At 52.3% G+C, this 27,447-nt stretch overlaps 53 non-coding genes across 53 annotated transcripts; 45 read left to right on the top strand and 8 right to left on the bottom strand.

Annotated features, from left to right (window-relative positions):
- Positions 1-263: 263 nt before the first annotated feature.
- Positions 264-335, bottom strand: Trnag-ucc. The gene has a single exon. It is a non-coding gene; the product is annotated as a tRNA-Gly (tRNA).
- Positions 336-1,328: 993 nt separating this feature from the next.
- Trnam-cau lies at positions 1,329-1,401 on the top strand. The gene has a single exon. It is a non-coding gene; the product is annotated as a tRNA-Met (tRNA).
- Positions 1,402-1,709: 308 nt separating this feature from the next.
- Positions 1,710-1,781, top strand: Trnae-uuc. Its single transcript has one exon. It is a non-coding gene; the product is annotated as a tRNA-Glu (tRNA).
- Positions 1,782-2,077: 296 nt separating this feature from the next.
- Positions 2,078-2,150, top strand: Trnak-uuu. The gene has a single exon. It is a non-coding gene; the product is annotated as a tRNA-Lys (tRNA).
- Positions 2,151-2,289: 139 nt separating this feature from the next.
- Trnas-aga lies at positions 2,290-2,371 on the top strand. Its single transcript has one exon. It is a non-coding gene; the product is annotated as a tRNA-Ser (tRNA).
- Positions 2,372-3,686: 1,315 nt separating this feature from the next.
- Positions 3,687-3,759, top strand: Trnam-cau. The gene has a single exon. It is a non-coding gene; the product is annotated as a tRNA-Met (tRNA).
- A 308-nt stretch (positions 3,760-4,067) lies between these two features.
- Trnae-uuc lies at positions 4,068-4,139 on the top strand. The gene has a single exon. It is a non-coding gene; the product is annotated as a tRNA-Glu (tRNA).
- Positions 4,140-4,435: 296 nt separating this feature from the next.
- On the top strand, positions 4,436-4,508 carry Trnak-uuu. Its single transcript has one exon. It is a non-coding gene; the product is annotated as a tRNA-Lys (tRNA).
- Positions 4,509-4,647: 139 nt separating this feature from the next.
- Trnas-aga lies at positions 4,648-4,729 on the top strand. Its single transcript has one exon. It is a non-coding gene; the product is annotated as a tRNA-Ser (tRNA).
- A 1,315-nt stretch (positions 4,730-6,044) lies between these two features.
- Positions 6,045-6,117, top strand: Trnam-cau. The gene has a single exon. It is a non-coding gene; the product is annotated as a tRNA-Met (tRNA).
- A 308-nt stretch (positions 6,118-6,425) lies between these two features.
- Trnae-uuc lies at positions 6,426-6,497 on the top strand. Its single transcript has one exon. It is a non-coding gene; the product is annotated as a tRNA-Glu (tRNA).
- A 296-nt stretch (positions 6,498-6,793) lies between these two features.
- Trnak-uuu lies at positions 6,794-6,866 on the top strand. The gene has a single exon. It is a non-coding gene; the product is annotated as a tRNA-Lys (tRNA).
- Positions 6,867-7,005: 139 nt separating this feature from the next.
- Trnas-aga lies at positions 7,006-7,087 on the top strand. The gene has a single exon. It is a non-coding gene; the product is annotated as a tRNA-Ser (tRNA).
- Positions 7,088-8,403: 1,316 nt separating this feature from the next.
- Positions 8,404-8,476, top strand: Trnam-cau. The gene has a single exon. It is a non-coding gene; the product is annotated as a tRNA-Met (tRNA).
- A 308-nt stretch (positions 8,477-8,784) lies between these two features.
- Positions 8,785-8,856, top strand: Trnae-uuc. Its single transcript has one exon. It is a non-coding gene; the product is annotated as a tRNA-Glu (tRNA).
- A 296-nt stretch (positions 8,857-9,152) lies between these two features.
- Trnak-uuu lies at positions 9,153-9,225 on the top strand. The gene has a single exon. It is a non-coding gene; the product is annotated as a tRNA-Lys (tRNA).
- Positions 9,226-9,364: 139 nt separating this feature from the next.
- Positions 9,365-9,446, top strand: Trnas-aga. The gene has a single exon. It is a non-coding gene; the product is annotated as a tRNA-Ser (tRNA).
- A 1,315-nt stretch (positions 9,447-10,761) lies between these two features.
- Positions 10,762-10,834, top strand: Trnam-cau. Its single transcript has one exon. It is a non-coding gene; the product is annotated as a tRNA-Met (tRNA).
- A 308-nt stretch (positions 10,835-11,142) lies between these two features.
- On the top strand, positions 11,143-11,214 carry Trnae-uuc. The gene has a single exon. It is a non-coding gene; the product is annotated as a tRNA-Glu (tRNA).
- Positions 11,215-11,510: 296 nt separating this feature from the next.
- On the top strand, positions 11,511-11,583 carry Trnak-uuu. The gene has a single exon. It is a non-coding gene; the product is annotated as a tRNA-Lys (tRNA).
- Positions 11,584-11,722: 139 nt separating this feature from the next.
- Positions 11,723-11,804, top strand: Trnas-aga. Its single transcript has one exon. It is a non-coding gene; the product is annotated as a tRNA-Ser (tRNA).
- A 274-nt stretch (positions 11,805-12,078) lies between these two features.
- Trnag-ucc lies at positions 12,079-12,150 on the bottom strand. Its single transcript has one exon. It is a non-coding gene; the product is annotated as a tRNA-Gly (tRNA).
- Positions 12,151-13,131: 981 nt separating this feature from the next.
- On the top strand, positions 13,132-13,204 carry Trnam-cau. Its single transcript has one exon. It is a non-coding gene; the product is annotated as a tRNA-Met (tRNA).
- A 297-nt stretch (positions 13,205-13,501) lies between these two features.
- Trnae-uuc lies at positions 13,502-13,573 on the top strand. The gene has a single exon. It is a non-coding gene; the product is annotated as a tRNA-Glu (tRNA).
- A 296-nt stretch (positions 13,574-13,869) lies between these two features.
- On the top strand, positions 13,870-13,942 carry Trnak-uuu. The gene has a single exon. It is a non-coding gene; the product is annotated as a tRNA-Lys (tRNA).
- Positions 13,943-14,081: 139 nt separating this feature from the next.
- Trnas-aga lies at positions 14,082-14,163 on the top strand. The gene has a single exon. It is a non-coding gene; the product is annotated as a tRNA-Ser (tRNA).
- Positions 14,164-14,437: 274 nt separating this feature from the next.
- Positions 14,438-14,509, bottom strand: Trnag-ucc. The gene has a single exon. It is a non-coding gene; the product is annotated as a tRNA-Gly (tRNA).
- Positions 14,510-15,490: 981 nt separating this feature from the next.
- Positions 15,491-15,563, top strand: Trnam-cau. The gene has a single exon. It is a non-coding gene; the product is annotated as a tRNA-Met (tRNA).
- Positions 15,564-15,860: 297 nt separating this feature from the next.
- On the top strand, positions 15,861-15,932 carry Trnae-uuc. The gene has a single exon. It is a non-coding gene; the product is annotated as a tRNA-Glu (tRNA).
- Positions 15,933-16,228: 296 nt separating this feature from the next.
- On the top strand, positions 16,229-16,301 carry Trnak-uuu. Its single transcript has one exon. It is a non-coding gene; the product is annotated as a tRNA-Lys (tRNA).
- A 139-nt stretch (positions 16,302-16,440) lies between these two features.
- On the top strand, positions 16,441-16,522 carry Trnas-aga. Its single transcript has one exon. It is a non-coding gene; the product is annotated as a tRNA-Ser (tRNA).
- A 274-nt stretch (positions 16,523-16,796) lies between these two features.
- On the bottom strand, positions 16,797-16,868 carry Trnag-ucc. Its single transcript has one exon. It is a non-coding gene; the product is annotated as a tRNA-Gly (tRNA).
- Positions 16,869-17,849: 981 nt separating this feature from the next.
- Trnam-cau lies at positions 17,850-17,922 on the top strand. The gene has a single exon. It is a non-coding gene; the product is annotated as a tRNA-Met (tRNA).
- A 297-nt stretch (positions 17,923-18,219) lies between these two features.
- On the top strand, positions 18,220-18,291 carry Trnae-uuc. The gene has a single exon. It is a non-coding gene; the product is annotated as a tRNA-Glu (tRNA).
- A 296-nt stretch (positions 18,292-18,587) lies between these two features.
- Trnak-uuu lies at positions 18,588-18,660 on the top strand. The gene has a single exon. It is a non-coding gene; the product is annotated as a tRNA-Lys (tRNA).
- Positions 18,661-18,799: 139 nt separating this feature from the next.
- Trnas-aga lies at positions 18,800-18,881 on the top strand. The gene has a single exon. It is a non-coding gene; the product is annotated as a tRNA-Ser (tRNA).
- Positions 18,882-19,155: 274 nt separating this feature from the next.
- Positions 19,156-19,227, bottom strand: Trnag-ucc. The gene has a single exon. It is a non-coding gene; the product is annotated as a tRNA-Gly (tRNA).
- Positions 19,228-20,208: 981 nt separating this feature from the next.
- On the top strand, positions 20,209-20,281 carry Trnam-cau. Its single transcript has one exon. It is a non-coding gene; the product is annotated as a tRNA-Met (tRNA).
- Positions 20,282-20,578: 297 nt separating this feature from the next.
- Trnae-uuc lies at positions 20,579-20,650 on the top strand. Its single transcript has one exon. It is a non-coding gene; the product is annotated as a tRNA-Glu (tRNA).
- A 296-nt stretch (positions 20,651-20,946) lies between these two features.
- Positions 20,947-21,019, top strand: Trnak-uuu. The gene has a single exon. It is a non-coding gene; the product is annotated as a tRNA-Lys (tRNA).
- Positions 21,020-21,158: 139 nt separating this feature from the next.
- Positions 21,159-21,240, top strand: Trnas-aga. Its single transcript has one exon. It is a non-coding gene; the product is annotated as a tRNA-Ser (tRNA).
- Positions 21,241-21,514: 274 nt separating this feature from the next.
- Positions 21,515-21,586, bottom strand: Trnag-ucc. The gene has a single exon. It is a non-coding gene; the product is annotated as a tRNA-Gly (tRNA).
- Positions 21,587-22,567: 981 nt separating this feature from the next.
- Positions 22,568-22,640, top strand: Trnam-cau. Its single transcript has one exon. It is a non-coding gene; the product is annotated as a tRNA-Met (tRNA).
- A 297-nt stretch (positions 22,641-22,937) lies between these two features.
- Positions 22,938-23,009, top strand: Trnae-uuc. The gene has a single exon. It is a non-coding gene; the product is annotated as a tRNA-Glu (tRNA).
- A 296-nt stretch (positions 23,010-23,305) lies between these two features.
- On the top strand, positions 23,306-23,378 carry Trnak-uuu. Its single transcript has one exon. It is a non-coding gene; the product is annotated as a tRNA-Lys (tRNA).
- Positions 23,379-23,517: 139 nt separating this feature from the next.
- On the top strand, positions 23,518-23,599 carry Trnas-aga. Its single transcript has one exon. It is a non-coding gene; the product is annotated as a tRNA-Ser (tRNA).
- A 274-nt stretch (positions 23,600-23,873) lies between these two features.
- On the bottom strand, positions 23,874-23,945 carry Trnag-ucc. Its single transcript has one exon. It is a non-coding gene; the product is annotated as a tRNA-Gly (tRNA).
- A 981-nt stretch (positions 23,946-24,926) lies between these two features.
- On the top strand, positions 24,927-24,999 carry Trnam-cau. Its single transcript has one exon. It is a non-coding gene; the product is annotated as a tRNA-Met (tRNA).
- Positions 25,000-25,296: 297 nt separating this feature from the next.
- On the top strand, positions 25,297-25,368 carry Trnae-uuc. The gene has a single exon. It is a non-coding gene; the product is annotated as a tRNA-Glu (tRNA).
- Positions 25,369-25,664: 296 nt separating this feature from the next.
- Positions 25,665-25,737, top strand: Trnak-uuu. The gene has a single exon. It is a non-coding gene; the product is annotated as a tRNA-Lys (tRNA).
- A 139-nt stretch (positions 25,738-25,876) lies between these two features.
- Trnas-aga lies at positions 25,877-25,958 on the top strand. The gene has a single exon. It is a non-coding gene; the product is annotated as a tRNA-Ser (tRNA).
- A 274-nt stretch (positions 25,959-26,232) lies between these two features.
- Positions 26,233-26,304, bottom strand: Trnag-ucc. The gene has a single exon. It is a non-coding gene; the product is annotated as a tRNA-Gly (tRNA).
- Positions 26,305-27,285: 981 nt separating this feature from the next.
- On the top strand, positions 27,286-27,358 carry Trnam-cau. The gene has a single exon. It is a non-coding gene; the product is annotated as a tRNA-Met (tRNA).
- Positions 27,359-27,447: the final 89 nt, after the last annotated feature.

Genomic DNA, 27,447 nt, shown 5'->3' with positions numbered 1-27,447 from the left:
GGTTTTTTCTTTTTTTGTTTAAGAACAACGAGCAGAAAATTTCGCAGATTGCCTGTCGTTTTGGTACCTCTCCACACCTCGCCTCTCACAGCCGTTTATAGTGCCTGTCCTTTTGATAAGGGCGAATTCCAAGCGTCAGCTTTCGCGTCAGCCGAGCAAAGTCGGGACATACTACAGGATGGCCTGCGTGGAGCTACGACAAAAAAAAACCTTCATTTAACAGCACGCGGCTCACATACTCATACGAAAAAACTAGCGCCACTTGCGGTGGCCGGGAATCGAACCCGGATCAACTGCTTGGAAGGCAACTATGCTCACCATTACACCACCACCGCACAGCCGCTGCTCGCAACGCCCCGCTGTGTCGGCTTCCTGCCCGCCAGCAGCGGCCCACGGTGATAGTAGCTGCAGGCGCTTTACGAGGTAGGAGGGTGCATCCACACGCATTCGGGTAGCGCCTCCACGCACGCTGCGTCTTTGGACAAGACTAGTCGCCGCGGCCGCAAGGTTACTCACACGATAGAGATGAGCATTCGTTTTAAGGCAGTGTAGTGGAGCACTCCGCGTGTGTAGCACTTTTTTCGGTTGTATCCGACGTCGCTGGGTGGCAATCCCACTTTCCCCTGCAGAAAAGTGCTCGGGAAGCACGGGCAGCTTGTCGAGCATCGGTGGTTCAATGGCATGTGCCTCAGTAGTGCAGTAGGCAGCGCGTAAGTCTCATAATCTTAAGGCTTGCCGGCACGATAGCTCAGCGTGTTCGGTCTGAGAGTTATCTGCCCTCTGTAATAGAACACCGAGTCAACGATGAACTTGAACGGGCGCCATCGGACGTCCGCCCCTAACAAATGCAACGAAAGAAATGGGAACAAAAAAAAAAAAAAAAAAAAAAAAAAATTGGTGAATGCTCGCTTAGCATGCGGACGGCTCGGGTTCGATTCCCGGCCGATGCATCGTTCTGCTGTTCTCGCTATAATGCTGCCGCGCCGATTCCTCGCCTGAGCTGCGTCAGCCTCAGGAATGTATAGCAGGATTCGCTGTGAGAAGAACCATACACGCAGCACGCAATAGACCGTACTTGAACGGTCGCGTGCTATTTCTGAACTCTGACGTCGGCCTGGCCCAACAGGCCGCTGTGTTCAGGTGCCGCAAGGGCGATGTACTGTAACCTCGGGCAGTGCTGCGTTCCGTTGAAAAAGCTTGCGGCAGCAGTTTAATCTAGCAAGTAGGGAAAGCACGTGTAGCAACACAACAGATTCTTGAGAAAGCGCAAACTGTCTATCTCTAATATGAGAGACTTACCAAGTATCCTGTAACGTTACTTGCAACGTGCCTCGGTAGCGCAGTAGGTAGCGCGTAAGTCTCATAATCTTAAGGTCGTGAGTTCGATCCTCACCCGGGGCATTTAATTTGCTGTACATCATGGCTGAATTAACGGCGTTGCTGTTGCTAGGGAACGAACTTAATTGTCGTTCGTTATCCACAAGGAGTCTACGCCTCAGCGTCAATATGTTTATTTCCAATTATGACAACGTACAACTTTGATCTTTCTCTTCCCTTGTTAGGAGTAAAATAATGAATAGTCAATTTCGAGCTGTGCGCCATGCCAGTCTGTAGGCGCAAATATGCTCGCAAACGGAGAACTGCACTGAGTCCAGATTCAGCACGAAATACGAGAGGAGACGGAGAAAACCTCACGCTTATCGAACAAATCCGGTGTGGTCTAGTGGCTAGGATACCTGGCTTTCACCCAGGAGGCCCGGGTTCGATTCCCGGTACCGGAACGGAAGTTTTTGCGCACACAACGCTCCATGTTTTGGCCTTCGAACTGTCGTTTGTCGCCCACCTTCCGAAGCTTCGACCGAACGTAATCGGGAAAAACAGGCACGTGATGCAACTACTGTCGGCACCGGAATAAAGGGAGAAGAGGCACTGGTCCGCTGTTGGGCTGCTACCAGCGTCAGTGGGAGGTCGGTGAAGTCGCCAGTTGCGCCAGAAGCCAGAAATTACCGTAGTACGCCTACACACGCGTTCCAGTTATTTACATTGCTTGCAGCCGCTCCATCCACAACGAGCGTGAGCCCGGATAGCTCAGTCGGTAGAGCATTAGGCTTTTAACCTAAGGGTCCAGGGTTCAAGTCCCTGTCCGGGCGAAGATTTTTAACGTTTCCGTAATGGCTCGTCTCGTAGCGACGGTAGCCCTGCCGTAATCAGTGCACGGAGTTCGTTTCCTGTCAACATTCTGCGCAGACCGGTTGGGTTTTTCACGATTCCAGGGAAATTCCGTTACGAGCAGTCGTGGCCGAGTGGTTAAGGCGTCTGACTAGAAATCAGATTCCCTCTGGGAGCGTAGGTTCGAGTCCTACCGACTGCGTCGGTTTTTTCTTTTTTTGTTTAAGAACAACGAGCAGAAAATTTCGCAGATTGCCTGTCGTTTTGGTACCTCTCCACACCTCGCCTCTCACAGCCGTTTATAGTGCCTGTCCTTTTGATAAGGGCGAATTCCAAGCGTCAGCTTTCGCGTCAGCCGAGCAAAGTCGGGACAAGTCGGGACATACTACAGGATGGCCTGCGTGGAGCTACGACGAAAAAAACCTTCATTTAACAGCACGCGGCTCACATACTCATACGAAAAAACTAGCGCCACTTGCGGTGGCCGGGAATCGAACCCGGATCAACTGCTTGGAAGGCAACTATGCTCACCATTACACCGCACAGCCGCTGCTCGCAATGCCCCGCTGTGTCGGCTTCCTGCCCGCCAGCAGCGGCCCACGGTGATAGTAGCTGCAGGCGCTTTACGAGGTAGGAGGGTGCATCCACACGCATTCGGTTAGCGCCTCCACGCACGCTGCGTCTTTGGGCAAGACTAGTCGCCGCGGCCGCAAGGTTACTCACACGATAGAGATGAGCATTCGTTTTAAGGCAGTGTAGTGGAGCACTCCGCGTGTGTAGCACTTTTTTCGGTTGTATCCGACGTCGCTGCGTGGCAATCGCACTTTCCCCTGCAGACAAGTGCTCGGGAAGCACGGGCAGCTTGTCGAGCATCGGTGGTTCAATGGCATGTGCCTCAGTAGTGCAGTAGGCAGCGCGTAAGTCTCATAATCTTAAGGCTTGCCGGCACGATAGCTCAGCGTGTTCGGTCTGAGAGTTATCTGCCCTCTGTAATAAAAGACCGAGTCAACGATGAACTTGAACGGACGCCATCGGACGTCCGCCCCCAACAAATGCAACGAAAGAAAAGAAAAAAAAAAAAAAATTGGTGAATGCTCGCTTACCATGCGGACGGCCCGGGTTCGATTCCCGGCCGATGCATCGTTCTGCTGTTCTCGCTATAATGCTGCCGCGCCGATTCCTCGCCTGAGCTGCGTCAGCCTCAGGAATGTATAGCAGGATTCGCTGTTAGAAGAACCATACACACAGCACGCAATAGACCGTACTTGAACGGTCGCGTGCTATTTCTGAACTCTAACGTCGGCCTGGCCCAACAGGCCGCTGTGTTCAGGTGCCGCAAGGGCGATGTACTGCAACCTCGGGCAGTGCTGCGTTCCGTTGAAAGAGCTGCGGCAGCAGTTTAATCTAGCAAGTAGGGAAAGCACGTGTAGCAACACAACAGATTCTTGAGAAAGCGCAAACTGTCTATCTGTAATATGAGAGACTTACCAAGTTTCCTGCAACGTTACTCGCAACGTGCCTCGGTAGCGCAGTAGGTAGCGCGTAAGTCTCATAATCTTAAGGTCGTGAGTTCGATCCTCACCCGGGGCATTTAATTTGCTGTACATCATGGCTGAATTAACGGCGTTGCTGTTGCTAGGGAACGAACTTAATTGTCGTTCGTTATCCACAAGGAGTCTACGCCTCAGCGTCAATATGTTTATTTCCAATTATGACAACGTACAACTTTGATCTTTCTCTTCCCTTGTTAGGAGTAAAATAATGAATAGTCAATTTCGAGCTGTGCGCCATGCCAGTCTGTAGGCGCAAATATGCTCGCAAACGGAGAACTGCACTGAGTCCAGATTCAGCACGAAATACGAGAGGAGACGGAGAAAACCTCACGCTTATCGAATAAATCCGGTGTGGTCTAGTGGCTAGGATACCTGGCTTTCACCCAGGAGGCCCGGGTTCGATTCCCGGTACCGGAACGGAAGTTTTTGCGCACACAACGCTCCATGTTTTGGCCTTCGAACTGTCGTTTGTCGCCCACCTTCCGAAGCTTCGACCGAACGTAATCGGGGAAAACAGGCACGTGATGCAACTACTGTCGGCACCGGAATAAAGGGAGAAGAGGCACTGGTCCGCTGTTGGGCTGCTACCAGCGTCAGCGGGAAGTCGGTGAAGTCGCCAGTTGCGCCAGAAGCCAGAAATTACCGTAGTACGCCTACACACGCGTTCCAGTTATTTACATTGCTTGCAGCCGCTCCATCCACAACGAGCGTGAGCCCGGATAGCTCAGTCGGTAGAGCATTAGGCTTTTAACCTAAGGGTCCAGGGTTCAAGTCCCTGTCCGGGCGAAGATTTTTAACGTTTCCGTAATGGCTCGTCTCGTAGCGACGGTAGCCCTGCCGTAATCAGTGCACGGAGTTCGTTTCCTGTCAACATTCTGCGCAGACCGGTTGGGTTTTTCACGATTCCAGGGAAATTCCGTTACGAGCAGTCGTGGCCGAGTGGTTAAGGCGTCTGACTAGAAATCAGATTCCCTCTGGGAGCGTAGGTTCGAGTCCTACCGACTGCGTCGGTTTTTTCTTTTTTTGTTTAAGAACAACGAGCAGAAAATTTCGCAGATTGCCTGTCGTTTTGGTACCTCTCCACACCTCGCCTCTCACAGCCGTTTATAGTGCCTGTCCTTTTGATAAGGGCGAATTCCAAGCGTCAGCTTTCGCGTCAGCCGAGCAAAGTCGGGACAAGTCGGGACATACTACAGGATGGCCTGCGTGGAGCTACGACGAAAAAAACCTTCATTTAACAGCACGCGGCTCACATACTCATACGAAAAAACTAGCGCCACTTGCGGTGGCCGGGAATCGAACCCGGATCAACTGCTTGGAAGGCAACTATGCTCACCATTACACCGCACAGCCGCTGCTCGCAATGCCCCGCTGTGTCGGCTTCCTGCCCGCCAGCAGCGGCCCACGGTGATAGTAGCTGCAGGCGCTTTACGAGGTAGGAGGGTGCATCCACACGCATTCGGTTAGCGCCTCCACGCACGCTGCGTCTTTGGGCAAGACTAGTCGCCGCGGCCGCAAGGTTACTCACACGATAGAGATGAGCATTCGTTTTAAGGCAGTGTAGTGGAGCACTCCGCGTGTGTAGCACTTTTTTCGGTTGTATCCGACGTCGCTGCGTGGCAATCGCACTTTCCCCTGCAGACAAGTGCTCGGGAAGCACGGGCAGCTTGTCGAGCATCGGTGGTTCAATGGCATGTGCCTCAGTAGTGCAGTAGGCAGCGCGTAAGTCTCATAATCTTAAGGCTTGCCGGCACGATAGCTCAGCGTGTTCGGTCTGAGAGTTATCTGCCCTCTGTAATAAAAGACCGAGTCAACGATGAACTTGAACGGACGCCATCGGACGTCCGCCCCCAACAAATGCAACGAAAGAAAAGAAAAAAAAAAAAAAATTGGTGAATGCTCGCTTACCATGCGGACGGCCCGGGTTCGATTCCCGGCCGATGCATCGTTCTGCTGTTCTCGCTATAATGCTGCCGCGCCGATTCCTCGCCTGAGCTGCGTCAGCCTCAGGAATGTATAGCAGGATTCGCTGTTAGAAGAACCATACACACAGCACGCAATAGACCGTACTTGAACGGTCGCGTGCTATTTCTGAACTCTAACGTCGGCCTGGCCCAACAGGCCGCTGTGTTCAGGTGCCGCAAGGGCGATGTACTGCAACCTCGGGCAGTGCTGCGTTCCGTTGAAAGAGCTGCGGCAGCAGTTTAATCTAGCAAGTAGGGAAAGCACGTGTAGCAACACAACAGATTCTTGAGAAAGCGCAAACTGTCTATCTGTAATATGAGAGACTTACCAAGTTTCCTGCAACGTTACTCGCAACGTGCCTCGGTAGCGCAGTAGGTAGCGCGTAAGTCTCATAATCTTAAGGTCGTGAGTTCGATCCTCACCCGGGGCATTTAATTTGCTGTACATCATGGCTGAATTAACGGCGTTGCTGTTGCTAGGGAACGAACTTAATTGTCGTTCGTTATCCACAAGGAGTCTACGCCTCAGCGTCAATATGTTTATTTCCAATTATGACAACGTACAACTTTGATCTTTCTCTTCCCTTGTTAGGAGTAAAATAATGAATAGTCAATTTCGAGCTGTGCGCCATGCCAGTCTGTAGGCGCAAATATGCTCGCAAACGGAGAACTGCACTGAGTCCAGATTCAGCACGAAATACGAGAGGAGACGGAGAAAACCTCACGCTTATCGAATAAATCCGGTGTGGTCTAGTGGCTAGGATACCTGGCTTTCACCCAGGAGGCCCGGGTTCGATTCCCGGTACCGGAACGGAAGTTTTTGCGCACACAACGCTCCATGTTTTGGCCTTCGAACTGTCGTTTGTCGCCCACCTTCCGAAGCTTCGACCGAACGTAATCGGGGAAAACAGGCACGTGATGCAACTACTGTCGGCACCGGAATAAAGGGAGAAGAGGCACTGGTCCGCTGTTGGGCTGCTACCAGCGTCAGCGGGAAGTCGGTGAAGTCGCCAGTTGCGCCAGAAGCCAGAAATTACCGTAGTACGCCTACACACGCGTTCCAGTTATTTACATTGCTTGCAGCCGCTCCATCCACAACGAGCGTGAGCCCGGATAGCTCAGTCGGTAGAGCATTAGGCTTTTAACCTAAGGGTCCAGGGTTCAAGTCCCTGTCCGGGCGAAGATTTTTAACGTTTCCGTAATGGCTCGTCTCGTAGCGACGGTAGCCCTGCCGTAATCAGTGCACGGAGTTCGTTTCCTGTCAACATTCTGCGCAGACCGGTTGGGTTTTTCACGATTCCAGGGAAATTCCGTTACGAGCAGTCGTGGCCGAGTGGTTAAGGCGTCTGACTAGAAATCAGATTCCCTCTGGGAGCGTAGGTTCGAGTCCTACCGACTGCGTCGGTTTTTTCTTTTTTTGTTTAAGAACAACGAGCAGAAAATTTCGCAGATTGCCTGTCGTTTTGGTACCTCTCCACACCTCGCCTCTCACAGCCGTTTATAGTGCCTGTCCTTTTGATAAGGGCGAATTCCAAGCGTCAGCTTTCGCGTCAGCCGAGCAAAGTCGGGACAAGTCGGGACATACTACAGGATGGCCTGCGTGGAGCTACGACGAAAAAAACCTTCATTTAACAGCACGCGGCTCACATACTCATACGAAAAAACTAGCGCCACTTGCGGTGGCCGGGAATCGAACCCGGATCAACTGCTTGGAAGGCAACTATGCTCACCATTACACCGCACAGCCGCTGCTCGCAATGCCCCGCTGTGTCGGCTTCCTGCCCGCCAGCAGCGGCCCACGGTGATAGTAGCTGCAGGCGCTTTACGAGGTAGGAGGGTGCATCCACACGCATTCGGTTAGCGCCTCCACGCACGCTGCGTCTTTGGGCAAGACTAGTCGCCGCGGCCGCAAGGTTACTCACACGATAGAGATGAGCATTCGTTTTAAGGCAGTGTAGTGGAGCACTCCGCGTGTGTAGCACTTTTTTCGGTTGTATCCGACGTCGCTGCGTGGCAATCGCACTTTCCCCTGCAGACAAGTGCTCGGGAAGCACGGGCAGCTTGTCGAGCATCGGTGGTTCAATGGCATGTGCCTCAGTAGTGCAGTAGGCAGCGCGTAAGTCTCATAATCTTAAGGCTTGCCGGCACGATAGCTCAGCGTGTTCGGTCTGAGAGTTATCTGCCCTCTGTAATAAAAGACCGAGTCAACGATGAACTTGAACGGACGCCATCGGACGTCCGCCCCCAACAAATGCAACGAAAGAAAAGAAAAAAAAAAAAAAAATTGGTGAATGCTCGCTTACCATGCGGACGGCCCGGGTTCGATTCCCGGCCGATGCATCGTTCTGCTGTTCTCGCTATAATGCTGCCGCGCCGATTCCTCGCCTGAGCTGCGTCAGCCTCAGGAATGTATAGCAGGATTCGCTGTTAGAAGAACCATACACACAGCACGCAATAGACCGTACTTGAACGGTCGCGTGCTATTTCTGAACTCTAACGTCGGCCTGGCCCAACAGGCCGCTGTGTTCAGGTGCCGCAAGGGCGATGTACTGCAACCTCGGGCAGTGCTGCGTTCCGTTGAAAGAGCTGCGGCAGCAGTTTAATCTAGCAAGTAGGGAAAGCACGTGTAGCAACACAACAGATTCTTGAGAAAGCGCAAACTGTCTATCTGTAATATGAGAGACTTACCAAGTTTCCTGCAACGTTACTCGCAACGTGCCTCGGTAGCGCAGTAGGTAGCGCGTAAGTCTCATAATCTTAAGGTCGTGAGTTCGATCCTCACCCGGGGCATTTAATTTGCTGTACATCATGGCTGAATTAACGGCGTTGCTGTTGCTAGGGAACGAACTTAATTGTCGTTCGTTATCCACAAGGAGTCTACGCCTCAGCGTCAATATGTTTATTTCCAATTATGACAACGTACAACTTTGATCTTTCTCTTCCCTTGTTAGGAGTAAAATAATGAATAGTCAATTTCGAGCTGTGCGCCATGCCAGTCTGTAGGCGCAAATATGCTCGCAAACGGAGAACTGCACTGAGTCCAGATTCAGCACGAAATACGAGAGGAGACGGAGAAAACGTCACGCTTATCGAACAAATCCGGTGTGGTCTAGTGGCTAGGATACCTGGCTTTCACCCAGGAGGCCCGGGTTCGATTCCCGGTACCGGAACGGAAGTTTTTGCGCACACAACGCTCCATGTTTTGGCCTTCGAACTGTCGTTTGTCGCCCACCTTCCGAAGCTTCGACCGAACGTAATCGGGGAAAACAGGCACGTGATGCAACTACTGTCGGCACCGGAATAAAGGGAGAAGAGGCACTGGTCCGCTGTTGGGCTGCTACCAGCGTCAGTGGGAAGTCGGTGAAGTCGCCAGTTGCGCCAGAAGCCAGAAATTACCGTAGTACGCCTACACACGCGTTCCAGTTATTTACATTGCTTGCAGCCGCTCCATCCACAACGAGCGTGAGCCCGGATAGCTCAGTCGGTAGAGCATTAGGCTTTTAACCTAAGGGTCCAGGGTTCAAGTCCCTGTCCGGGCGAAGATTTTTAACGTTTCCGTAATGGCTCGTCTCGTAGCGACGGTAGCCCTGCCGTAATCAGTGCACGGAGTTCGTTTCCTGTCAACATTCTGCGCAGACCGGTTGGGTTTTTCACGATTCCAGGGAAATTCCGTTACGAGCAGTCGTGGCCGAGTGGTTAAGGCGTCTGACTAGAAATCAGATTCCCTCTGGGAGCGTAGGTTCGAGTCCTACCGACTGCGTCGGTTTTTTCTTTTTTTGTTTAAGAACAACGAGCAGAAAATTTCGCAGATTGCCTGTCGTTTTGGTACCTCTCCACACCTCGCCTCTCACAGCCGTTTATAGTGCCTGTCCTTTTGATAAGGGCGAATTCCAAGCGTCAGCTTTCGCGTCAGCCGAGCAAAGTCGGGACAAGTCGGGACATACTACAGGATGGCCTGCGTGGAGCTACGACGAAAAAAACCTTCATTTAACAGCACGCGGCTCACATACTCATACGAAAAAACTAGCGCCACTTGCGGTGGCCGGGAATCGAACCCGGATCAACTGCTTGGAAGGCAACTATGCTCACCATTACACCGCACAGCCGCTGCTCGCAATGCCCCGCTGTGTCGGCTTCCTGCCCGCCAGCAGCGGCCCACGGTGATAGTAGCTGCAGGCGCTTTACGAGGTAGGAGGGTGCATCCACACGCATTCGGTTAGCGCCTCCACGCACGCTGCGTCTTTGGGCAAGACTAGTCGCCGCGGCCGCAAGGTTACTCACACGATAGAGATGAGCATTCGTTTTAAGGCAGTGTAGTGGAGCACTCCGCGTGTGTAGCACTTTTTTCGGTTGTATCCGACGTCGCTGCGTGGCAATCGCACTTTCCCCTGCAGACAAGTGCTCGGGAAGCACGGGCAGCTTGTCGAGCATCGGTGGTTCAATGGCATGTGCCTCAGTAGTGCAGTAGGCAGCGCGTAAGTCTCATAATCTTAAGGCTTGCCGGCACGATAGCTCAGCGTGTTCGGTCTGAGAGTTATCTGCCCTCTGTAATAAAACACCGAGTCAACGATGAACTTGAACGGACGCCATCGGACGTCCGCCCCCAACAAATGCAACGAAAGAAAAGAAAAAAAAAAAAAAATTGGTGAATGCTCGCTTACCATGCGGACGGCCCGGGTTCGATTCCCGGCCGATGCATCGTTCTGCTGTTCTCGCTATAATGCTGCCGCGCCGATTCCTCGCCTGAGCTGCGTCAGCCTCAGGAATGTATAGCAGGATTCGCTGTTAGAAGAACCATACACACAGCACGCAATAGACCGTACTTGAACGGTCGCGTGCTATTTCTGAACTCTAACGTCGGCCTGGCCCAACAGGCCGCTGTGTTCAGGTGCCGCAAGGGCGATGTACTGCAACCTCGGGCAGTGCTGCGTTCCGTTGAAAGAGCTGCGGCAGCAGTTTAATCTAGCAAGTAGGGAAAGCACGTGTAGCAACACAACAGATTCTTGAGAAAGCGCAAACTGTCTATCTGTAATATGAGAGACTTACCAAGTTTCCTGCAACGTTACTCGCAACGTGCCTCGGTAGCGCAGTAGGTAGCGCGTAAGTCTCATAATCTTAAGGTCGTGAGTTCGATCCTCACCCGGGGCATTTAATTTGCTGTACATCATGGCTGAATTAACGGCGTTGCTGTTGCTAGGGAACGAACTTAATTGTCGTTCGTTATCCACAAGGAGTCTACGCCTCAGCGTCAATATGTTTATTTCCAATTATGACAACGTACAACTTTGATCTTTCTCTTCCCTTGTTAGGAGTAAAATAATGAATAGTCAATTTCGAGCTGTGCGCCATGCCAGTCTGTAGGCGCAAATATGCTCGCAAACGGAGAACTGCACTGAGTCCAGATTCAGCACGAAATACGAGAGGAGACGGAGAAAACGTCACGCTTATCGAACAAATCCGGTGTGGTCTAGTGGCTAGGATACCTGGCTTTCACCCAGGAGGCCCGGGTTCGATTCCCGGTACCGGAACGGAAGTTTTTGCGCACACAACGCTCCATGTTTTGGCCTTCGAACTGTCGTTTGTCGCCCACCTTCCGAAGCTTCGACCGAACGTAATCGGGGAAAACAGGCACGTGATGCAACTACTGTCGGCACCGGAATAAAGGGAGAAGAGGCACTGGTCCGCTGTTGGGCTGCTACCAGCGTCAGTGGGAAGTCGGTGAAGTCGCCAGTTGCGCCAGAAGCCAGAAATTACCGTAGTACGCCTACACACGCGTTCCAGTTATTTACATTGCTTGCAGCCGCTCCATCCACAACGAGCGTGAGCCCGGATAGCTCAGTCGGTAGAGCATTAGGCTTTTAACCTAAGGGTCCAGGGTTCAAGTCCCTGTCCGGGCGAAGATTTTAACGTTTCCGTAATGGCTCGTCTCGTAGCGACGGTAGCCCTGCCGTAATCAGTGCACGGAGTTCGTTTCCTGTCAACATTCTGCGCAGACCGGTTGGGTTTTTCACGATTCCAGGGAAACTTCCGTTACGAGCAGTCGTGGCCGAGTGGTTAAGGCGTCTGACTAGAAATCAGATTCCCTCTGGGAGCGTAGGTTCGAGTCCTACCGACTGCGTCGGTTTTTTCTTTTTTTGTTTAAGAACAACGAGCAGAAAATTTCGCAGATTGCCTGTCGTTTTGGTACCTCTCCACACCTGGCCTCTCACAGCCGTTTATAGTGCCTGTCCTTTTGATAAGGGCGAATTCCAAGCGTCAGCTTTCGCGTCAGCCGAGCAAAGTCGGGACAAGTCGGGACATACTACAGGATGGCCTGCGTGGAGCTACGACGAAAAAAACCTTCATTTAACAGCACGCGGCTCACATACTCATACGAAAAAACTAGCGCCACTTGCGGTGGCCGGGAATCGAACCCGGATCAACTGCTTGGAAGGCAACTATGCTCACCATTACACCACCACCGCACAGCCGCTGCTCGCAACGCCCCGCTGTGTCGGCCTCCTGCCCGCCAGCAGCGGCCCACGGTGATAGTAGCTGCAGGCGCCTTACGAGGTAGGAGGGTGCATCCACACGCATTCGGGTAGCGCCTCCACGCACGCTGCGTCTTTGGACAAGACTAGTCGCCGCGGCCGCAAGGTTACTCACACGATAGAGATGAGCATTCGTTTTAAGGCAGTGTAGTGGAGCACTCCGCGTGTGTAGCACTTTTTTCGGTTGTATCCGACGTCGCTGGGTGGCAATCCCACCTTCCCCTGCAGAAAAGTGCTCGGGAAGCACGGGCAGCTTGTCGAGCATCGGTGGTTCAATGGCATGTGCCTCAGTAGTGCAGTAGGCAGCGCGTAAGTCTCATAATCTTAAGGCTTGCCGGCACGATAGCTCAGCGTGTTCGGTCTGAGAGTTATCTGCCCTCTGTAATAAAAGACCGAGTCAACGATGAACTTGAACGGGCGCCATCGGACGTCCGCCCCTAACAAATGCAACGAAAGAAATGGGAACAAAAAAAAAAAAAAAATTGGTGAATGCTCGCTTAGCATGCGGACGGCTCGGGTTCGATTCCCGGCCTATGCATCGTTCTGCTGTTCTCGCTATAATGCTGCCGCGCCGATTCCTCGCCTGAGCTGCGTCAGCCTCAGGAATGTATAGCTGGATTCGCTGTGAGAAGAACCATACACGCAGCACGCAATAGACCGTACTTGAACGGTCGCGTGCTATTTCTGAACTCTGACGTCGGCCTGGCCCAACAGGCCGCTGTGTTCAGGTGCCGCTAGGGCGATGTACTGTAAACTCGGGCAGTGCTGCGTTCCGTTGAAAAAGCTGCGGCAGCAGTTTAATCTAGCAAGTAGGGAAAGCACGTGTAGCAACACAACACATTCTTGAGAAAGTGCAAACTGTCTATCTCTAATATGAGAGACTTACCAAGTTTCCTGTAACGTTACTTGCAACGTGCCTCGGTAGCGCAGTAGGTAGCGCGTAAGTCTCATAATCTTAAGGTCGTGAGTTCGATCCTCACCCGGGGCATTTAATTTGCTGTACATCATGGCTGAATTAACGGCGTTGCTGTTGCTAGGGAACGAACTTAATTGTCGTTCGTTATCCACGCCTCAGCGTCAATATGTTTATTTCCAATTATGACAACGTACAACTTTGATCTTTCTCTTCCCTTGTTAGGAGTAAAATAATGAATAGTCAATTTCGAGCTGTGCGCCATGCCAGTCTGTAGGCGCAAATATGCTCGCAAACGGAGAACTGCACTGAGTCCAGATTCAGCACGAAATACGAGAGGAGACGGAGAAAACCTCACGCTTATCGACCAAATCCGGTGTGGTCTAGTGACTAGGATACCTGGCTTTCACCCAGGAGGCCCGGGTTCGATTCCCGGTACCGGAACGGAAGTTTTTGCGCACTCAACGCTCCATGTTTTGGCCTTCGAACTGTCGTTTGTCGCCCACCTTCCGAAGCTTCGACCGAACGTAATCGGGGAAAACAGGCACATGATGCAATTACTGTCGGCACCGGAATAAAGGGAGAAGAGGCACTGGTCCGCTGTTGGGCTGCTACCAGCGTCAGTGGGAAGTCGGTGAAGTCGCCAGTTGCGCCAGAAGCCAGAAATTACCGTAGTACGCCTACACACGCGTTCCAGTTATTTACATTGCTTGCAGCCGCTCCATCCACAACGAGCGTGAGCCCGGATAGCTCAGTCGGTAGAGCATTAGGCTTTTAACCTAAGGGTCCAGGGTTCAAGTCCCTGTCCGGGCGAAGATTTTAACGTTTCCGTAATGGCTCGTCTCGTAGCGACGGTAGCCCTGCCGTAATCAGTGCACGGAGTTCGTTTCCTGTCAACATTCTGCGCAGACCGGTTGGGTTTTTCACGATTCCAGGGAAACTTCCGTTACGAGCAGTCGTGGCCGAGTGGTTAAGGCGTCTGACTAGAAATCAGATTCCCTCTGGGAGCGTAGGTTCGAGTCCTACCGACTGCGTCGGTTTTTTCTTTTTTTGTTTAAGAACAACGAGCAGAAAATTTCGCAGATTGCCTGTCGTTTTGGTACCTCTCCACACCTGGCCTCTCACAGCCGTTTATAGTGCCTGTCCTTTTGATAAGGGCGAATTCCAAGCGTCAGCTTTCGCGTCAGCCGAGCAAAGTCGGGACAAGTCGGGACATACTACAGGATGGCCTGCGTGGAGCTACGACGAAAAAAACCTTCATTTAACAGCACGCGGCTCACATACTCATACGAAAAAACTAGCGCCACTTGCGGTGGCCGGGAATCGAACCCGGATCAACTGCTTGGAAGGCAACTATGCTCACCATTACACCACCACCGCACAGCCGCTGCTCGCAACGCCCCGCTGTGTCGGCCTCCTGCCCGCCAGCAGCGGCCCACGGTGATAGTAGCTGCAGGCGCCTTACGAGGTAGGAGGGTGCATCCACACGCATTCGGGTAGCGCCTCCACGCACGCTGCGTCTTTGGACAAGACTAGTCGCCGCGGCCGCAAGGTTACTCACACGATAGAGATGAGCATTCGTTTTAAGGCAGTGTAGTGGAGCACTCCGCGTGTGTAGCACTTTTTTCGGTTGTATCCGACGTCGCTGGGTGGCAATCCCACCTTCCCCTGCAGAAAAGTGCTCGGGAAGCACGGGCAGCTTGTCGAGCATCGGTGGTTCAATGGCATGTGCCTCAGTAGTGCAGTAGGCAGCGCGTAAGTCTCATAATCTTAAGGCTTGCCGGCACGATAGCTCAGCGTGTTCGGTCTGAGAGTTATCTGCCCTCTGTAATAAAAGACCGAGTCAACGATGAACTTGAACGGGCGCCATCGGACGTCCGCCCCTAACAAATGCAACGAAAGAAATGGGAACAAAAAAAAAAAAAAAATTGGTGAATGCTCGCTTAGCATGCGGACGGCTCGGGTTCGATTCCCGGCCTATGCATCGTTCTGCTGTTCTCGCTATAATGCTGCCGCGCCGATTCCTCGCCTGAGCTGCGTCAGCCTCAGGAATGTATAGCTGGATTCGCTGTGAGAAGAACCATACACGCAGCACGCAATAGACCGTACTTGAACGGTCGCGTGCTATTTCTGAACTCTGACGTCGGCCTGGCCCAACAGGCCGCTGTGTTCAGGTGCCGCTAGGGCGATGTACTGTAAACTCGGGCAGTGCTGCGTTCCGTTGAAAAAGCTGCGGCAGCAGTTTAATCTAGCAAGTAGGGAAAGCACGTGTAGCAACACAACACATTCTTGAGAAAGTGCAAACTGTCTATCTCTAATATGAGAGACTTACCAAGTTTCCTGTAACGTTACTTGCAACGTGCCTCGGTAGCGCAGTAGGTAGCGCGTAAGTCTCATAATCTTAAGGTCGTGAGTTCGATCCTCACCCGGGGCATTTAATTTGCTGTACATCATGGCTGAATTAACGGCGTTGCTGTTGCTAGGGAACGAACTTAATTGTCGTTCGTTATCCACGCCTCAGCGTCAATATGTTTATTTCCAATTATGACAACGTACAACTTTGATCTTTCTCTTCCCTTGTTAGGAGTAAAATAATGAATAGTCAATTTCGAGCTGTGCGCCATGCCAGTCTGTAGGCGCAAATATGCTCGCAAACGGAGAACTGCACTGAGTCCAGATTCAGCACGAAATACGAGAGGAGACGGAGAAAACCTCACGCTTATCGACCAAATCCGGTGTGGTCTAGTGGCTAGGATACCTGGCTTTCACCCAGGAGGCCCGGGTTCGATTCCCGGTACCGGAACGGAAGTTTTTGCGCACTCAACGCTCCATGTTTTGGCCTTCGAACTGTCGTTTGTCGCCCACCTTCCGAAGCTTCGACCGAACGTAATCGGGGAAAACAGGCACATGATGCAATTACTGTCGGCACCGGAATAAAGGGAAAAGAGGCACTGGTCCGCTGTTGGGCTGCTACCAGCGTCAGTGGGAAGTCGGTGAAGTCGCCAGTTGCGCCAGAAGCCAGAAATTACCGTAGTACGCCTACACACGCGTTCCAGTTATTTACATTGCTTGCAGCCGCTCCATCCACAACGAGCGTGAGCCCGGATAGCTCAGTCGGTAGAGCATTAGGCTTTTAACCTAAGGGTCCAGGGTTCAAGTCCCTGTCCGGGCGAAGATTTTAACGTTTCCGTAATGGCTCGTCTCGTAGCGACGGTAGCCCTGCCGTAATCAGTGCACGGAGTTCGTTTCCTGTCAACATTCTGCGCAGACCGGTTGGGTTTTTCACGATTCCAGGGAAACTTCCGTTACGAGCAGTCGTGGCCGAGTGGTTAAGGCGTCTGACTAGAAATCAGATTCCCTCTGGGAGCGTAGGTTCGAGTCCTACCGACTGCGTCGGTTTTTTCTTTTTTTGTTTAAGAACAACGAGCAGAAAATTTCGCAGATTGCCTGTCGTTTTGGTACCTCTCCACACCTGGCCTCTCACAGCCGTTTATAGTGCCTGTCCTTTTGATAAGGGCGAATTCCAAGCGTCAGCTTTCGCGTCAGCCGAGCAAAGTCGGGACAAGTCGGGACATACTACAGGATGGCCTGCGTGGAGCTACGACGAAAAAAACCTTCATTTAACAGCACGCGGCTCACATACTCATACGAAAAAACTAGCGCCACTTGCGGTGGCCGGGAATCGAACCCGGATCAACTGCTTGGAAGGCAACTATGCTCACCATTACACCACCACCGCACAGCCGCTGCTCGCAACGCCCCGCTGTGTCGGCCTCCTGCCCGCCAGCAGCGGCCCACGGTGATAGTAGCTGCAGGCGCCTTACGAGGTAGGAGGGTGCATCCACACGCATTCGGGTAGCGCCTCCACGCACGCTGCGTCTTTGGACAAGACTAGTCGCCGCGGCCGCAAGGTTACTCACACGATAGAGATGAGCATTCGTTTTAAGGCAGTGTAGTGGAGCACTCCGCGTGTGTAGCACTTTTTTCGGTTGTATCCGACGTCGCTGGGTGGCAATCCCACCTTCCCCTGCAGAAAAGTGCTCGGGAAGCACGGGCAGCTTGTCGAGCATCGGTGGTTCAATGGCATGTGCCTCAGTAGTGCAGTAGGCAGCGCGTAAGTCTCATAATCTTAAGGCTTGCCGGCACGATAGCTCAGCGTGTTCGGTCTGAGAGTTATCTGCCCTCTGTAATAAAAGACCGAGTCAACGATGAACTTGAACGGGCGCCATCGGACGTCCGCCCCTAACAAATGCAACGAAAGAAATGGGAACAAAAAAAAAAAAAAAATTGGTGAATGCTCGCTTAGCATGCGGACGGCTCGGGTTCGATTCCCGGCCTATGCATCGTTCTGCTGTTCTCGCTATAATGCTGCCGCGCCGATTCCTCGCCTGAGCTGCGTCAGCCTCAGGAATGTATAGCTGGATTCGCTGTGAGAAGAACCATACACGCAGCACGCAATAGACCGTACTTGAACGGTCGCGTGCTATTTCTGAACTCTGACGTCGGCCTGGCCCAACAGGCCGCTGTGTTCAGGTGCCGCTAGGGCGATGTACTGTAAACTCGGGCAGTGCTGCGTTCCGTTGAAAAAGCTGCGGCAGCAGTTTAATCTAGCAAGTAGGGAAAGCACGTGTAGCAACACAACACATTCTTGAGAAAGTGCAAACTGTCTATCTCTAATATGAGAGACTTACCAAGTTTCCTGTAACGTTACTTGCAACGTGCCTCGGTAGCGCAGTAGGTAGCGCGTAAGTCTCATAATCTTAAGGTCGTGAGTTCGATCCTCACCCGGGGCATTTAATTTGCTGTACATCATGGCTGAATTAACGGCGTTGCTGTTGCTAGGGAACGAACTTAATTGTCGTTCGTTATCCACGCCTCAGCGTCAATATGTTTATTTCCAATTATGACAACGTACAACTTTGATCTTTCTCTTCCCTTGTTAGGAGTAAAATAATGAATAGTCAATTTCGAGCTGTGCGCCATGCCAGTCTGTAGGCGCAAATATGCTCGCAAACGGAGAACTGCACTGAGTCCAGATTCAGCACGAAATACGAGAGGAGACGGAGAAAACCTCACGCTTATCGACCAAATCCGGTGTGGTCTAGTGGCTAGGATACCTGGCTTTCACCCAGGAGGCCCGGGTTCGATTCCCGGTACCGGAACGGAAGTTTTTGCGCACTCAACGCTCCATGTTTTGGCCTTCGAACTGTCGTTTGTCGCCCACCTTCCGAAGCTTCGACCGAACGTAATCGGGGAAAACAGGCACATGATGCAATTACTGTCGGCACCGGAATAAAGGGAAAAGAGGCACTGGTCCGCTGTTGGGCTGCTACCAGCGTCAGTGGGAAGTCGGTGAAGTCGCCAGTTGCGCCAGAAGCCAGAAATTACCGTAGTACGCCTACACACGCGTTCCAGTTATTTACATTGCTTGCAGCCGCTCCATCCACAACGAGCGTGAGCCCGGATAGCTCAGTCGGTAGAGCATTAGGCTTTTAACCTAAGGGTCCAGGGTTCAAGTCCCTGTCCGGGCGAAGATTTTAACGTTTCCGTAATGGCTCGTCTCGTAGCGACGGTAGCCCTGCCGTAATCAGTGCACGGAGTTCGTTTCCTGTCAACATTCTGCGCAGACCGGTTGGGTTTTTCACGATTCCAGGGAAACTTCCGTTACGAGCAGTCGTGGCCGAGTGGTTAAGGCGTCTGACTAGAAATCAGATTCCCTCTGGGAGCGTAGGTTCGAGTCCTACCGACTGCGTCGGTTTTTTCTTTTTTTGTTTAAGAACAACGAGCAGAAAATTTCGCAGATTGCCTGTCGTTTTGGTACCTCTCCACACCTGGCCTCTCACAGCCGTTTATAGTGCCTGTCCTTTTGATAAGGGCGAATTCCAAGCGTCAGCTTTCGCGTCAGCCGAGCAAAGTCGGGACAAGTCGGGACATACTACAGGATGGCCTGCGTGGAGCTACGACGAAAAAAACCTTCATTTAACAGCACGCGGCTCACATACTCATACGAAAAAACTAGCGCCACTTGCGGTGGCCGGGAATCGAACCCGGATCAACTGCTTGGAAGGCAACTATGCTCACCATTACACCACCACCGCACAGCCGCTGCTCGCAACGCCCCGCTGTGTCGGCCTCCTGCCCGCCAGCAGCGGCCCACGGTGATAGTAGCTGCAGGCGCCTTACGAGGTAGGAGGGTGCATCCACACGCATTCGGGTAGCGCCTCCACGCACGCTGCGTCTTTGGACAAGACTAGTCGCCGCGGCCGCAAGGTTACTCACACGATAGAGATGAGCATTCGTTTTAAGGCAGTGTAGTGGAGCACTCCGCGTGTGTAGCACTTTTTTCGGTTGTATCCGACGTCGCTGGGTGGCAATCCCACCTTCCCCTGCAGAAAAGTGCTCGGGAAGCACGGGCAGCTTGTCGAGCATCGGTGGTTCAATGGCATGTGCCTCAGTAGTGCAGTAGGCAGCGCGTAAGTCTCATAATCTTAAGGCTTGCCGGCACGATAGCTCAGCGTGTTCGGTCTGAGAGTTATCTGCCCTCTGTAATAAAAGACCGAGTCAACGATGAACTTGAACGGGCGCCATCGGACGTCCGCCCCTAACAAATGCAACGAAAGAAATGGGAACAAAAAAAAAAAAAAAATTGGTGAATGCTCGCTTAGCATGCGGACGGCTCGGGTTCGATTCCCGGCCTATGCATCGTTCTGCTGTTCTCGCTATAATGCTGCCGCGCCGATTCCTCGCCTGAGCTGCGTCAGCCTCAGGAATGTATAGCTGGATTCGCTGTGAGAAGAACCATACACGCAGCACGCAATAGACCGTACTTGAACGGTCGCGTGCTATTTCTGAACTCTGACGTCGGCCTGGCCCAACAGGCCGCTGTGTTCAGGTGCCGCTAGGGCGATGTACTGTAAACTCGGGCAGTGCTGCGTTCCGTTGAAAAAGCTGCGGCAGCAGTTTAATCTAGCAAGTAGGGAAAGCACGTGTAGCAACACAACACATTCTTGAGAAAGTGCAAACTGTCTATCTCTAATATGAGAGACTTACCAAGTTTCCTGTAACGTTACTTGCAACGTGCCTCGGTAGCGCAGTAGGTAGCGCGTAAGTCTCATAATCTTAAGGTCGTGAGTTCGATCCTCACCCGGGGCATTTAATTTGCTGTACATCATGGCTGAATTAACGGCGTTGCTGTTGCTAGGGAACGAACTTAATTGTCGTTCGTTATCCACGCCTCAGCGTCAATATGTTTATTTCCAATTATGACAACGTACAACTTTGATCTTTCTCTTCCCTTGTTAGGAGTAAAATAATGAATAGTCAATTTCGAGCTGTGCGCCATGCCAGTCTGTAGGCGCAAATATGCTCGCAAACGGAGAACTGCACTGAGTCCAGATTCAGCACGAAATACGAGAGGAGACGGAGAAAACCTCACGCTTATCGACCAAATCCGGTGTGGTCTAGTGACTAGGATACCTGGCTTTCACCCAGGAGGCCCGGGTTCGATTCCCGGTACCGGAACGGAAGTTTTTGCGCACTCAACGCTCCATGTTTTGGCCTTCGAACTGTCGTTTGTCGCCCACCTTCCGAAGCTTCGACCGAACGTAATCGGGGAAAACAGGCACATGATGCAATTACTGTCGGCACCGGAATAAAGGGAGAAGAGGCACTGGTCCGCTGTTGGGCTGCTACCAGCGTCAGTGGGAAGTCGGTGAAGTCGCCAGTTGCGCCAGAAGCCAGAAATTACCGTAGTACGCCTACACACGCGTTCCAGTTATTTACATTGCTTGCAGCCGCTCCATCCACAACGAGCGTGAGCCCGGATAGCTCAGTCGGTAGAGCGTTAGGCTTTTAACCTAAGGGTCCAGGGTTCAAGTCCCTGTCCGGGCGAAGATTTTAACGTTTCCGTAATGGCTCGTCTCGTAGCGACGGTAGCCCTGCCGTAATCAGTGCACGGAGTTCGTTTCCTGTCAACATTCTGCGCAGACCGGTTGGGTTTTTCACGATTCCAGGGAAACTTCCGTTACGAGCAGTCGTGGCCGAGTGGTTAAGGCGTCTGACTAGAAATCAGATTCCCTCTGGGAGCGTAGGTTCGAGTCCTACCGACTGCGTCGGTTTTTTCTTTTTTTGTTTAAGAACAACGAGCAGAAAATTTCGCAGATTGCCTGTCGTTTTGGTACCTCTCCACACCTGGCCTCTCACAGCCGTTTATAGTGCCTGTCCTTTTGATAAGGGCGAATTCCAAGCGTCAGCTTTCGCGTCAGCCGAGCAAAGTCGGGACAAGTCGGGACATACTACAGGATGGCCTGCGTGGAGCTACGACGAAAAAAACCTTCATTTAACAGCACGCGGCTCACATACTCATACGAAAAAACTAGCGCCACTTGCGGTGGCCGGGAATCGAACCCGGATCAACTGCTTGGAAGGCAACTATGCTCACCATTACACCACCACCGCACAGCCGCTGCTCGCAACGCCCCGCTGTGTCGGCCTCCTGCCCGCCAGCAGCGGCCCACGGTGATAGTAGCTGCAGGCGCCTTACGAGGTAGGAGGGTGCATCCACACGCATTCGGGTAGCGCCTCCACGCACGCTGCGTCTTTGGACAAGACTAGTCGCCGCGGCCGCAAGGTTACTCACACGATAGAGATGAGCATTCGTTTTAAGGCAGTGTAGTGGAGCACTCCGCGTGTGTAGCACTTTTTTCGGTTGTATCCGACGTCGCTGGGTGGCAATCCCACCTTCCCCTGCAGAAAAGTGCTCGGGAAGCACGGGCAGCTTGTCGAGCATCGGTGGTTCAATGGCATGTGCCTCAGTAGTGCAGTAGGCAGCGCGTAAGTCTCATAATCTTAAGGCTTGCCGGCACGATAGCTCAGCGTGTTCGGTCTGAGAGTTATCTGCCCTCTGTAATAAAAGACCGAGTCAACGATGAACTTGAACGGGCGCCATCGGACGTCCGCCCCTAACAAATGCAACGAAAGAAATGGGAACAAAAAAAAAAAAAAAATTGGTGAATGCTCGCTTAGCATGCGGACGGCTCGGGTTCGATTCCCGGCCTATGCATCGTTCTGCTGTTCTCGCTATAATGCTGCCGCGCCGATTCCTCGCCTGAGCTGCGTCAGCCTCAGGAATGTATAGCTGGATTCGCTGTGAGAAGAACCATACACGCAGCACGCAATAGACCGTACTTGAACGGTCGCGTGCTATTTCTGAACTCTGACGTCGGCCTGGCCCAACAGGCCGCTGTGTTCAGGTGCCGCTAGGGCGATGTACTGTAAACTCGGGCAGTGCTGCGTTCCGTTGAAAAAGCTGCGGCAGCAGTTTAATCTAGCAAGTAGGGAAAGCACGTGTAGCAACACAACACATTCTTGAGAAAGTGCAAACTGTCTATCTCTAATATGAGAGACTTACCAAGTTTCCTGTAACGTTACTTGCAACGTGCCTCGGTAGCGCAGTAGGTAGCGCGTAAGTCTCATAATCTTAAGGTCGTGAGTTCGATCCTCACCCGGGGCATTTAATTTGCTGTACATCATGGCTGAATTAACGGCGTTGCTGTTGCTAGGGAACGAACTTAATTGTCGTTCGTTATCCACGCCTCAGCGTCAATATGTTTATTTCCAATTATGACAACGTACAACTTTGATCTTTCTCTTCCCTTGTTAGGAGTAAAATAATGAATAGTCAATTTCGAGCTGTGCGCCATGCCAGTCTGTAGGCGCAAATATGCTCGCAAACGGAGAACTGCACTGAGTCCAGATTCAGCACGAAATACGAGAGGAGACGGAGAAAACCTCACGCTTATCGACCAAATCCGGTGTGGTCTAGTGGCTAGGATACCTGGCTTTCACCCAGGAGGCCCGGGTTCGATTCCCGGTACCGGAACGGAAGTTTTTGCGCACTCAACGCTCCATGTTTTGGCCTTCGAACTGTCGTTTGTCGCCCACCTTCCGAAGCTTCGACCGAACGTAATCGGGGAAAACAGGCACATGATGCAATTACTGTCGGCACCGGAATAAAGGGAAAAGAGGCACTGGTCCGCTGTTGGGCTGCTACCAGCGTCAGTGGGAAGTCGGTGAAGTCGCCAGTTGCGCCAGAAGCCAGAAATTACCGTAGTACGCCTACACACGCGTTCCAGTTATTTACATTGCTTGCAGCCGCTCCATCCACAACGAGCGTGAGCCCGGATAGCTCAGTCGGTAGAGCATTAGGCTTTTAACCTAAGGGTCCAGGGTTCAAGTCCCTGTCCGGGCGAAGATTTTAACGTTTCCGTAATGGCTCGTCTCGTAGCGACGGTAGCCCTGCCGTAATCAGTGCACGGAGTTCGTTTCCTGTCAACATTCTGCGCAGACCGGTTGGGTTTTTCACGATTCCAGGGAAACTTCCGTTACGAGCAGTCGTGGCCGAGTGGTTAAGGCGTCTGACTAGAAATCAGATTCCCTCTGGGAGCGTAGGTTCGAGTCCTACCGACTGCGTCGGTTTTTTCTTTTTTTGTTTAAGAACAACGAGCAGAAAATTTCGCAGATTGCCTGTCGTTTTGGTACCTCTCCACACCTGGCCTCTCACAGCCGTTTATAGTGCCTGTCCTTTTGATAAGGGCGAATTCCAAGCGTCAGCTTTCGCGTCAGCCGAGCAAAGTCGGGACAAGTCGGGACATACTACAGGATGGCCTGCGTGGAGCTACGACGAAAAAAACCTTCATTTAACAGCACGCGGCTCACATACTCATACGAAAAAACTAGCGCCACTTGCGGTGGCCGGGAATCGAACCCGGATCAACTGCTTGGAAGGCAACTATGCTCACCATTACACCACCACCGCACAGCCGCTGCTCGCAACGCCCCGCTGTGTCGGCCTCCTGCCCGCCAGCAGCGGCCCACGGTGATAGTAGCTGCAGGCGCCTTACGAGGTAGGAGGGTGCATCCACACGCATTCGGGTAGCGCCTCCACGCACGCTGCGTCTTTGGACAAGACTAGTCGCCGCGGCCGCAAGGTTACTCACACGATAGAGATGAGCATTCGTTTTAAGGCAGTGTAGTGGAGCACTCCGCGTGTGTAGCACTTTTTTCGGTTGTATCCGACGTCGCTGGGTGGCAATCCCACCTTCCCCTGCAGAAAAGTGCTCGGGAAGCACGGGCAGCTTGTCGAGCATCGGTGGTTCAATGGCATGTGCCTCAGTAGTGCAGTAGGCAGCGCGTAAGTCTCATAATCTTAAGGCTTGCCGGCACGATAGCTCAGCGTGTTCGGTCTGAGAGTTATCTGCCCTCTGTAATAAAAGACCGAGTCAACGATGAACTTGAACGGGCGCCATCGGACGTCCGCCCCTAACAAATGCAACGAAAGAAATGGGAACAAAAAAAAAAAAAAAATTGGTGAATGCTCGCTTAGCATGCGGACGGCTCGGGTTCGATTCCCGGCCTATGCATCGTTCTGCTGTTCTCGCTATAATGCTGCCGCGCCGATTCCTCGCCTGAGCTGCGTCAGCCTCAGGAATGTATAGCTGGATTCGCTGTGAGAAGAACCATACACGCAGCACGCAATAGACCGTACTTGAACGGTCGCGTGCTATTTCTGAACTCTGACGTCGGCCTGGCCCAACAGGCCGCTGTGTTCAGGTGCCGCTAGGGCGATGTACTGTAAACTCGGGCAGTGCTGCGTTCCGTTGAAAAAGCTGCGGCAGCAGTTTAATCTAGCAAGTAGGGAAAGCACGTGTAGCAACACAACACATTCTTGAGAAAGTGCAAACTGTCTATCTCTAATATGAGAGACTTACCAAGTTTCCTGTAACGTTACTTGCAACGTGCCTCGGTAGCGCAGTAGGTAGCGCGTAAGTCTCATAATCTTAAGGTCGTGAGTTCGATCCTCACCCGGGGCATTTAATTTGCTGTACATCATGGCTGAATTAACGGCGTTGCTGTTGCTAGGGAACGAACTTAATTGTCGTTCGTTATCCACGCCTCAGCGTCAATATGTTTATTTCCAATTATGACAACGTACAACTTTGATCTTTCTCTTCCCTTGTTAGGAGTAAAATAATGAATAGTCAATTTCGAGCTGTGCGCCATGCCAGTCTGTAGGCGCAAATATGCTCGCAAACGGAGAACTGCACTGAGTCCAGATTCAGCACGAAATACGAGAGGAGACGGAGAAAACCTCACGCTTATCGACCAAATCCGGTGTGGTCTAGTGGCTAGGATACCTGGCTTTCACCCAGGAGGCCCGGGTTCGATTCCCGGTACCGGAACGGAAGTTTTTGCGCACTCAACGCTCCATGTTTTGGCCTTCGAACTGTCGTTTGTCGCCCACCTTCCGAAGCTTCGACCGAACGTAATCGGGGAAAACAGGCACATGATGCAATTACTGTCGGCACCGGAATAAAGGGAAAAGAGGCACTGGTCCGCTGTTGGGCTGCTACCAGCGTCAGTGGGAAGTCGGTGAAGTCGCCAGTTGCGCCAGAAGCCAGAAATTACCGTAGTACGCCTACACACGCGTTCCAGTTATTTACATTGCTTGCAGCCGCTCCATCCACAACGAGCGTGAGCCCGGATAGCTCAGTCGGTAGAGCATTAGGCTTTTAACCTAAGGGTCCAGGGTTCAAGTCCCTGTCCGGGCGAAGATTTTAACGTTTCCGTAATGGCTCGTCTCGTAGCGACGGTAGCCCTGCCGTAATCAGTGCACGGAGTTCGTTTCCTGTCAACATTCTGCGCAGACCGGTTGGGTTTTTCACGATTCCAGGGAAACTTCCGTTACGAGCAGTCGTGGCCGAGTGGTTAAGGCGTCTGACTAGAAATCAGATTCCCTCTGGGAGCGTAGGTTCGAGTCCTACCGACTGCGTCGGTTTTTTCTTTTTTTGTTTAAGAACAACGAGCAGAAAATTTCGCAGATTGCCTGTCGTTTTGGTACCTCTCCACACCTGGCCTCTCACAGCCGTTTATAGTGCCTGTCCTTTTGATAAGGGCGAATTCCAAGCGTCAGCTTTCGCGTCAGCCGAGCAAAGTCGGGACAAGTCGGGACATACTACAGGATGGCCTGCGTGGAGCTACGACGAAAAAAACCTTCATTTAACAGCACGCGGCTCACATACTCATACGAAAAAACTAGCGCCACTTGCGGTGGCCGGGAATCGAACCCGGATCAACTGCTTGGAAGGCAACTATGCTCACCATTACACCACCACCGCACAGCCGCTGCTCGCAACGCCCCGCTGTGTCGGCCTCCTGCCCGCCAGCAGCGGCCCACGGTGATAGTAGCTGCAGGCGCCTTACGAGGTAGGAGGGTGCATCCACACGCATTCGGGTAGCGCCTCCACGCACGCTGCGTCTTTGGACAAGACTAGTCGCCGCGGCCGCAAGGTTACTCACACGATAGAGATGAGCATTCGTTTTAAGGCAGTGTAGTGGAGCACTCCGCGTGTGTAGCACTTTTTTCGGTTGTATCCGACGTCGCTGGGTGGCAATCCCACCTTCCCCTGCAGAAAAGTGCTCGGGAAGCACGGGCAGCTTGTCGAGCATCGGTGGTTCAATGGCATGTGCCTCAGTAGTGCAGTAGGCAGCGCGTAAGTCTCATAATCTTAAGGCTTGCCGGCACGATAGCTCAGCGTGTTCGGTCTGAGAGTTATCTGCCCTCTGTAATAAAAGACCGAGTCAACGATGAACTTGAACGGGCGCCATCGGACGTCCGCCCCTAACAAATGCAACGAAAGAAATGGGAACAAAAAAAAAAAAAAAATTGGTGAATGCTCGCTTAGCATGCGGACGGCTCGGGTTCGATTCCCGGCCTATGCATCGTTCTGCTGTTCTCGCTATAATGCTGCCGCGCCGATTCCTCGCCTGAGCTGCGTCAGCCTCAGGAATGTATAGCTGGATTCGCTGTGAGAAGAACCATACACGCAGCACGCAATAGACCGTACTTGAACGGTCGCGTGCTATTTCTGAACTCTGACGTCGGCCTGGCCCAACAGGCCGCTGTGTTCAGGTGCCGCTAGGGCGATGTACTGTAAACTCGGGCAGTGCTGCGTTCCGTTGAAAAAGCTGCGGCAGCAGTTTAATCTAGCAAGTAGGGAAAGCACGTGTAGCAACACAACACATTCTTGAGAAAGTGCAAACTGTCTATCTCTAATATGAGAGACTTACCAAGTTTCCTGTAACGTTACTTGCAACGTGCCTCGGTAGCGCAGTAGGTAGCGCGTAAGTCTCATAATCTTAAGGTCGTGAGTTCGATCCTCACCCGGGGCATTTAATTTGCTGTACATCATGGCTGAATTAACGGCGTTGCTGTTGCTAGGGAACGAACTTAATTGTCGTTCGTTATCCACGCCTCAGCG

This window comes from Schistocerca americana, chromosome 3 (genome assembly GCF_021461395.2).
Source record: "Schistocerca americana isolate TAMUIC-IGC-003095 chromosome 3, iqSchAmer2.1, whole genome shotgun sequence".
Taxonomy (NCBI): Eukaryota; Metazoa; Arthropoda; class Insecta; order Orthoptera; family Acrididae; genus Schistocerca; species Schistocerca americana.
The sequence above is the reverse complement of the archived record's forward strand: the minus strand, read 5'-3'. Positions and strand labels throughout refer to the sequence as shown.